Here is a 10,234-nt window from a genome sequence, read left to right as displayed (position 1 = left end):
TAATATTCACAAGTCCAATCACTTTAAGCATGGAATATCTAATCCTGGGATCCACATTTTGAATACAAAATGAAGAAACAAAAGCTTATTTAGAAGCTAAAAATGCCTGGAAACTGTTATTTAAGCTCAAGGTATGTGAAATTGTAAGCCAGAAGACTAAGCTGCCATATGATATGGAAAGAAAGTTTATATCAATAACCTTTAAGCTTTTTTTAAGAAAATAAATTTTTAATTTTATTTAGCTAAAAGTAATTTTTAAATTAAGCAAAGAAATAAGAATGTTAACAATAGTTCCATGGGGAATGGTAGTCTTATAATGATAAAAGCTGTCATTTATTAAGTGCTTATGTGCCATGTACTATAGAAATTAGTTTACATGCATTATTTTATGTCACTCACACAAAAAATCTTGAAAAAATAAATATTACTGTCCTTGTCATTTAATTAGAAAATTGAGGCACAAAATAATTTCAAATAATGTTTTCCATAATTCAAAGTAAGAAATTAGCAGTATTGGAATTTGAGCCCAAATCTGTTGATCTCTGTAGTCTTTTTCCAGTATAATTCATTATTTTTTCCAGCATCTTTACATTTATTTATATTTTATGTTATTATAATGACTATAGTTTATTTTGACTAAGAGAAACTTGTTTAAGCTAAAATAATAAAAATTCATATAGTATTGAGTCATGTTGAAACTTGAAAGTAAAAGCAGAAAATGTCTTGCAAACGGAGAAAGAAAAATTTTTGAAGAAAATATGTATTTTTCTCTAAAAATGGTTATATTTGCTAACCTTGATTTCATACATTTTCTACAGTGACTAAGAGACTATTTCTGATATATACAGTAAATCAATATGGTCTTGTGTTCTTGCAGAAAACAGTTTCAACTTTAGACTGTATGCCATTCTCAGAAACCCATGAGATAAGGCACAACTATTAAATTAGCACTTCACATTTGTGTTATTACTTTACTGTTTAATTTTGTGTCAAGTTTTTCCACATTTGATTCTCACAAAATGCCTTCTCATTTTACAGATGAGAAAACAAAAAATCAGGAAATTGAAGTAGCACATTTAAAAATACCGAGGAAGCAGTTGGAAGAATAACATTATTATCCAGTATTTCTGGCTTCAAATTTTATTTGCCACATAGACTCAGAATAGCAAAGACAGGTTCATTCAGTTTGTTTCAAATGATAGGTTTCATTCTTTTTTATGGCTGAATAGTATTTTATTGTATACATGTAACATTTTCTTTACCCATTCATCCATTGATGGACACTTAGATTGATTCCATATCTTGGCTACTGTGAATAGTGCTGCAATAAACATGAGAGTGCACATATCCCTTGGACATACTGATTTCATTACCTTTGTATATATAGTCAGTAGTGGGATTGCTGGATCATATATTAATTTTTAATTTTTTGAGGAAACTCCGTACCATTCTCTGTAATGGCTACACTAATTTACATTCTCACCAACAGTGTGTAGGGTTCACTTTTTTCCACATCCTCACCAATACCTGTTATCTTTTGTCTTTTTGATAATAGACCTCCTAAGTGGAGTGAGGTGATATTTTATCGTGGTTTTGATTTGTATATCCCTGATGATTGGTGATGTTGAACATTTCTTCATATACCTGTGGGCCATTTTTATGTTTTTGTTTGAGAAATGGTTATTCTGATCTTTAGCCCATTTAAAAAATTAGATTATTTGGGTTGGCCCCGTGGCTCACTCGGGAGAGTGCAGTGCTGATAGCACCAAGGCTGCCGGTTCGGATCCTATATAGGGATGGCCGGTTTGCCCACTGGCTGAGCTTGGTGTGGACCACACCGTGCTGAGGGTTGTGATCCCCTTACTAGAAAAAAAAAAAAATCAGATTATTTGTGTTTTTACTATTATTTGAGTTTCTTATATATTCTGCATGTTAACCCCATGTCAGATGTATAGTTTGTAAATATCTTCTCCCATTTTGTAGGTTGTTTCTTCACTCTATTCATTGTTTCTTTTGCTGTGCAGAAGCTTTTTAGTTTGATGTAATCCCACTTGCCTATTTTTAATTTTGCTGCCTGTGCTTTTGAGATATTATCCAAAAAATTCTTGCCCATAGCAGTGTCATGAAGCAGTTCCCCCATGTTTTCAAGTTTATGGTGCCAAGATACAGAATACATTTCGATTTAACTTAAATTTTAAGGTAACAGATAAAATTTGCTAATCTATTTAACTGTTATTGAACAGAATGAACTAGTTGGCTCATGGGTTGTCCTCTCAAATCACCTATGTCAAATGTGTAGCATCCTTTTAAAGCACTAATAATAAAGTTATATTTTCTAGTCATAGCTAAATCAAATAATATAGGAATTGTAATTTTGTCTCTCTATATCTAAAACTAGTCTTATAAATTTAACTAAAAGATGCATCTAGGGAGTGGCTGTGCATGATTTGGAGACAGGAGTATTTGAGAGAAAGAGAAATGTCTTAGCAGATCACTTTTTTAGTCTTCAACATGAATGTATATGTGTAGAGTATGTGACTATATAACTTTATACAATATTTAGTCATCTTACATGGATTAATCATGCCATTGTTCAGCCTGAATTCATTTCCCTGTGTCCTTGTTTCATCTTTCTCTTTATTCTCTATTACTAACAAGGTATTATGTAAAAATTAATTTGGGGTAGGAAAAAATAATCAAAAACAAATTAAATTATTTGATTTTAAAACCTAAATCAAGATTCTCCTCTTCTTATTTTGTACTTCTATTTCAAAGGATCTTAATTCAATGAATGTTTAATAACTGTTATTCATTGATATTGATAATGATAATCAGTCTAAAGTCTACCGAGGCAGGAGACTACGTCATAGCATAAGACCATAAGATTTTTATTGGAGATGAAAAAATAAAAATTGATTATTAAATTTTACTCTTCTGGCAAAATACCATTAAACAGCATGCTGTCCAGTAAATAGAGAACAAAATAAAGAAAGTCAGCATGTTCCCAGAAAGCTAGCTAACAAAATATGACACCAGCAGAGCAAAATGCTCCTAGTCAAGCTAATAACCCATAGAATGGTGGTAGTATGCAATTTATAATTTTACTGTGAGGCCTAGGTTTTCACAGATGCCACTCTAAATATCAGTACTTCCACCGTGTCACAATGGACAAAAGGTAAGCCTTTAGATGAAACCAACAGCTGTGCTGTGCCACCATTGAAACTCATGTTAGGTAAATAGTATGTTGCAGATTCATGACGGCATTAAAATAGATTCATGAATCACACCATTTGTTCAAATCTGAGCATTACGGATCTTGCAAGTCTAGGGTCCACCATTAAAAAGACAAGCTCCCATAAATTCTAAGCTAACTGAATCTTTGGGTCACATTCAATTTTGCTGTAATCAAATAAAGCCGGTATAAAAATGGATTACAAAGGATTGCTGAATAACAATCCATGCAAAACTGAGAACATCTCAAAATATGGTAGAAAGATGAAATTCTATGAGGACATGCCTAAGCATAATTTCAAGCAACAGGGCATAGCCAATGACTGCCGGGAAACCATAGCAACAGGCAGACCAAGCTGGAATGTTAGCAATCTGAGATGAGATGGTTCTTGTGTAGATAAGAAGCTGAGCTGTAAGCACAATCAAGCCTGTAAACAGAAAAGCATAGTTCCTCACAGTAAGGAATATAGCCTTATTAGCTACAATGTTCTAATATATGTCAACAACAGTTGATCATCATTAAACAGGAGTCACACTGAAGCTTTCTATACCTTTAGAGTGCATGTATTGGGACTTCTTTATAATGAAACAATTTTAATAATTCAGTAATTTTGTCCCCTTGGATAAAATTTGAGGAAAATATTACATTTATATCAAAAACAATAATAATAAAACATACTAGAACAAGGCTCTAATATATGCTAATTTAAAATGCCAAAGCATTTTATTTGGTAATCTAAATTTAGAAATTGATGATGTACAGAAAATGCTATAAGTGATAGCTTTGTCAGATGTCTGGACATGGAGATTAAAACTATTTAAATAAGTTTGGTTTGTCAAAAATGAAACATATTCTCAGTATAAATCCTGAGAACATGAGGAACATATAAATATTAATATGTACAAATGGAAACTCTAGAATTTGATTTATATTTTATAAAGGAACATATTTTCTTCTTTGTCATGCCTACTATAAGGTATTTAATCTACAGAAAAATGTAAAAAGAACACTGACCACTAATAAGAGATAAAATATTCACTATATTTCCTCCCATTTTTACTGTCTTATAAAGCTGGACTACATTTTCTTGCATGAATTAGCTATAAATCTCAAGTCATATTTTAGCTAAGTAAATACATCTTCAAGGAAAGACCTTTAAAGAAAGGAAAAAATGGGGCTTAAAGACAAATTTTAAGTACAACTCCCTAGATAGTATTTTATTTGAGACAACTTTGTTGTGCTATATCAGTAAATATAGAAAATTACCCTGAAGATAAACACTTTCATGAACTGAGATTGAAAAAAAATAGGTTCATAATTGTTTCAAAGAGGATAAAATATAATTTGTGAAAATCTAAATATTATATATAATTATAATCAGATTAAGAAAATCAGTACTATAAAAATGGTTCTTAATAACTGATACCAATAAATAATTATGAATGGAGGTCTAAACTTGACAGTGTGAGATTATTTTAACTTTCTTTACTGCCACTGAATTCTATAAAATAGAACAAAATGAGCAAAAATAGACAAAGAACTTCTTTTTTAATAAAGCAGAAAAAAGATCATAAGTATGATTCATAAATTATGTCAGAAAGCTGTCAAGTACTCTGAAATTTGAACCAAAATAGAGAGACATCGAGAGTTTACATGTATCTCCTTAGATATGGGGAGGTCGAGGAAGGCCTAAGGTGGTCCTGAAAGTACTAATCAGGTTATTAACAGGAATGTCTAATGATTCTCTAAAATAGAGAAAAGGGTGGTCGTAGAAGAAATATGGGTGTTTCTTCAGTTTGGCATATTATAAACTCAGGGTAACTTAAAACTGAAGAGATTATAATAATCATCAGTTTTTATAATTTAAGTGAGGCTTTTAGCAAAGCAATGAACTAAATGAATGGCAACAAAGGAGCAAAGAAAAACAGTTATAACATAAAGTCCTCATGAATTAAGGGGATTTATTATAAGTCATATCACCCAGCTGAATGTAAACAAGGGAGGCCATGTCCTGTAAGATAACGGATATAAAAAACTTATTACTCCAGACAACAATGCTGAATTAAAGTTGTGGTTGTGCCCAAATGTCCTCCCTCCACACCATCCTCACACTAATATTCAGCAAATGGCTGGTTTGAGTTAAAGATGGTAATAAAACGGAAGGAACCACTATGGCATCAATATATGCATATGATGAAAATTCCAGGGATAGAGAATGGGAATTCAATAAATTAAGGTAAAGTAGTAAATCTTAAGAGAAAGAGGAATAATTTAATACTACACAATATGTTGTTCATAGAGAATGAATCCAACAACAGCAACAACAACAACAACAACAACACACACACACACACAAATGAACAAAGAAAACAGAGCATAGCAGCTTGAGATAAAAGGTAAGAAATTGTAATTTAGGAAAGGCAGGACCTGATGGTAGCTGAGACTAATAATGGTGGATAGAGAGAGAAGTGCTTAGACTGGAGATAGATATTGAAGGAGAAGAGGGCAGAACTTTAATGATCCAAAAAGGAGGGAAAGAGAGTAACGTGATTCCTGTTTATAGCTCATAGCATGCACTTCATTGGTCCTCCTGAAGTTATAATGCTGCTTTGATTTATATAGTTATCTCTTCCCTAATTAGCCCATCTGACTCCCTTGAAGCTGGTTCCACTTTCAATTTTAGAGCTGAAGAACTGATGCTGATTAATCTGAATCATGTTAATACCATTCTCCTTCCCAGGTACAAGATTCCAATTAGTTTTTGCCATTTTCCTGGTTAATTATACTATTGGTTCAGAGGTGCATACATGACCAGTCATACTAAAGAAAAAAGACCAGCCTATTTTAATATCTAGATTAAAGACATTAAATTGAAGATGAATTACTTAAATGTAACTTGTATGTTGAATAAGAAGAACTCATGGGAATTATTTATAAAAGGAACTATATTTTATTTTTCAGTATCCCTTTACTTAGATTCTATGACTTTTCTAATCAATCTTAGGCAATAAAAAATACTGTAGTTATTTAAGACCCAACACAGTCTCAAAGCAGTAATTGCAAATGGGCACTCCCAATAATAATCAAAACTCTGAATTTGATTTAATGATGAATCTGCTCCTCTCCTCCTCTTGCTTTCTGGCTGGCTAGATACTTACTGTGAGAGTGAGGGGTGTGATCCTACTTCTCTCTTTATCTCTGAGCGTGCTAACTATGGTTTCAAATAGTTCGAATTCAGAAAGAGGGCATTAAGTGAAGAAGAACATTCTTACACAGATTGAGAAGTTGGCTTTCTGCTCTCTGGGTCTGGAGTATATTTAAAGTGACTTTTCTCTCTCTTCCAAAGTTTCTTCAGGGAATCTCCGCTGGTGATGTTTGACTGCACTTAAAACATGGACGTGCGTTTTCCTTGGATCCTCCTTTTTAACAATCTCACTCCACTCCTTCTTAGGTTCTCAATACTACTCAGTCTTCTTAGAGGATTTAAACTGGCCTCAGGTTATCTTTCTCTGATTCATCCCTCAGTTCTGATCCATGGAAAACTCTCAGGTATTTTTGCCTAGCTATTTCCAGAAGTCAAGCCAATTCCCATGTAGCAGTAACTCACCTTTACTTCCTTACTCAGCATCAAGCAAATCATCTTATCTTTAAAAATCGGTCCCTGAATGGGATTCAGGTGCCAGTCCACTCAGTCCTAACTTCACCAAACACATATGAAACTCCTAAACAGAACTAATGGAAGGCAACACTTAGATTCAGAAACCCCAGCAAATATCAATCAGTAAAAATAAAAAGGAAGACATAGCTAGATACAGCATGATGAAACTTTTGATTACCTCTTTCATATGTCTGCACCTTTGTCTCAATATCCTGCATTCTGTATAATTTTTTTTAGATTTAGGTTCCAAATAACTGATTTATTTCCAATGGCATTTAATGAAAGTGGAATATTATAGGACTGAAGAGTACTCTCCTGGAGCTAGAATGCCTGAATTGAATCCTAAATCTTATCTACTAATAATGAACATGCAGCAAATACTTAACTTTTTGGTTTTATCCTCTCCTGCTGTTTCTGATCTCATAAATGCTGTTCTTTTTTCTACCAGTTCAGCACTGGGGGGGGATGGGGGGAGAGGAGCAGGAGGGGGAGGGGTAGGGCAGGGGAGAGGGAGAGGGAGAGAGTTGGAGATTGACAAAAAGTTTAGGCCATAGGGAAGACCTAAAGATATATAATTAAATGGATAATATGATCTGAGTCACATGGAAGAACCATTAACCCACAGGCAATGTGCTGATTGCATTGGTGTGGTGAACACTGTGGCTGATGACTTCAGTAAGGATATAGCCTATGCTTAGGAATATTTAAAAATCCAGAAAAGAGGTATTAGAAACTTGTTCTACATTCAAAAGCATGGGTTTGAAAATGGAATGAGTTATTCAAAGAACATTATAAAAGGAATTACAAGTATGGAGTGAAGGAAAAATATATTAAGACTTGGGACAAAGTAACCTAAGAAAGAAAATGTAGTTAATTCGGTCACTTAGGTCAGTGTATCCAGCATGCCATTATTTATGTAGATCTATAGCTGAGAATCAGATAAAAATACACATAAAGGTAATAGCTAACACTTCTAAGGAAGAAAGTATGAAGAGAGAAGTGTGATGGACTAGAAGTACCCACATATGTCAAGAAGCTAATGAAGCTTAAGCTTCACATCTCCTCACCTGCACAGGTACTTTTCAAAGCCATGGGAGGGTCCCTAGGGATCTGTTCACATGGTCATGTTTTGTAAAATTTGCAAAACTAAGATAATTTTTTATTCTTTTAAGAGAATATATATGTATGTGTGTATATGTGCCTATATATGTATGTGCATATATGTACGTGTGTATATATGCATATGTATGTATGTATATGTACTTTTTTTGGTGTTTTTTGTTTTACTCAATATTGAAATTGGTGTATGGAAGTTTTCTCTAATTATGACAAATTGTATAAACACCAGGACACACAGATCACACATCTCCTTATTTGGTTTGCATTCTCCTGAAAGCAAAGCCTGAGAGAAAAACTAATGCAGGTCATTTATTCGGAAGGTGAAACCAGGAAGCGGGAACGAGGGAGCAGGAAAAGTTGAGCACAGAAGATGGAGAAGTCATATGAAGATGCCTCATCAAGGTTGCTGGTGTAAATAGGACTCAGTCTACCAGGACTCATGAGAAGTATCAAAATTATCTTCTAGAATTATCCACCCCAAAGTCAGAGGCCATAGTTTTTAACCAGATCCCGTATCTCATTGGTAGAGAATTGCCCTAAGAGGTTCATTTTTGCTGAATTTCAGAGCTTCTTGCTGACTGAACTGCTCATTTCAAAGAATGCTCTGAGGTAGAATGCTGAAAGACATTCTAAAGAGGGACACTGACAGCCAAGGCGAGTCTGAGGTCACTCTGAGCTGTCTACCAGAAGGCAAGCTTGAGCCAGAGGAGGGCTGAGGACAAAGGACACATTTATGAAAGGAGCCTGCTTCAACCCTATGGGTCAAAACATGAACTTTAAAATAATATCCATATTTAAGGTACAAAAGAAGGAGAATAATAAAAAAATGAGAAGAGCTTAAATAGTACGAAGATAAGAAAAGAACTAAAAGCAATATTAGTGAGGCAAAGAAAGGAAATAATGTCAGAGTCTGGTCAAATCTTAAATTTTACAAAGTACTCAGAATTGGTATGCTTAAAAATATTCCATTGAATTGGGTTAATGAGAGAGGATAATTGACTTTACAAAGAGGAATTTCATTGAAGAAGTGGGTCAGAAAGTCACATTAAAAGCCATAAATACTTTCTCTTCCTGAATTTGTAAGTTAATCCTTTTCCTGAAAATCCTCCTGCCCAAATACATTTAAGTTTCTGTGAGATTAAATGAATTAATACAAATAAATTTCTTAGAACTATTTCTATTTCATTGTGGCCACTACGGAATTATTATCTGCTATAATTATTATCAAGATTGTAAAGACATTATGAACAATGTAATAGGAAGTCAAATAGAGATCAATTTAAGATTGTTCAGAAAACAGCAGGGAAAATTATTTCATAGTGATCTCAAGTGTTGGGAGTTTAAGACCAAAGGGGGAAAACAATGATGGTGAAGAGAATCCATATTCTAGGGACAGAAGAAGTCAGGAAGGTCAAGAAGAGGGTAGAGATTAGAACAATATGTATGATCAAGGCTGCTTATAGCTGGCCACAGAACAGACAGGCAATAAGTCAAGAATTGGAACACTGGAGATTGTTTTCAGAGAATTTTGAATTGAATATATTAGAAGTAGAACAATTCTAATGTTCATAGGTGTAGCTAGATATGAGATATCCAAAGTGGAGTGAACATCTAAAAATCAGAATAATGATAACAAAATTATACTGTATAGCTTACAGAACCTCACACTTTTCAAAGTAATGCACACACACACACACACACACATATGTGTACATGCTCACTTATACACATGTAAAATGCACTGTGTATGGGAGGATATTTATTATCCTAAATTGGCAGGAAGCTAAAAGTTTGGAAGGATAATAATATAGTTTTAGCATATTTTTCTTCCAGTAATTACACTAATGGTTGCTCTTTCGATCCTGTATTCTAATTAATAAAATGCGACAGTGATTTACAACTATCATTTTCCTATTAAAAGCATTTTACTGAAGCATTTTTCATTTTATTTTATAAAATGAAAAATACAAAGAATCTCAATTTCCATGACTAGCAGTCTCTAACTGACACATTTTTAGAATTAGCTAGTTAATTTTCTCCTCATTCTGTTCATATGTATTGATGATGTATTTATAGTTTTAAATTCTCCAGAGACCTCTCTCAGGTTTATCTTTCATAGACACACATTTGCTTTGTACTTTCAAATAAAGAGTGCCCCTCTGTCACAACTTACTCCCTTTACAATTTTTGCAGAAATTATTTCCATAATTCTCAGTTTTTGCTTA

Source organism: Galeopterus variegatus, unplaced genomic scaffold (genome assembly GCF_000696425.1).
Source record: "Galeopterus variegatus unplaced genomic scaffold, G_variegatus-3.0.2 Scaffold2599, whole genome shotgun sequence".
NCBI classification, from domain to species: Eukaryota; Metazoa; Chordata; class Mammalia; order Dermoptera; family Cynocephalidae; genus Galeopterus; species Galeopterus variegatus.
The sequence above is the reverse complement of the archived record's forward strand: the minus strand, read 5'-3'. Positions refer to the sequence as shown.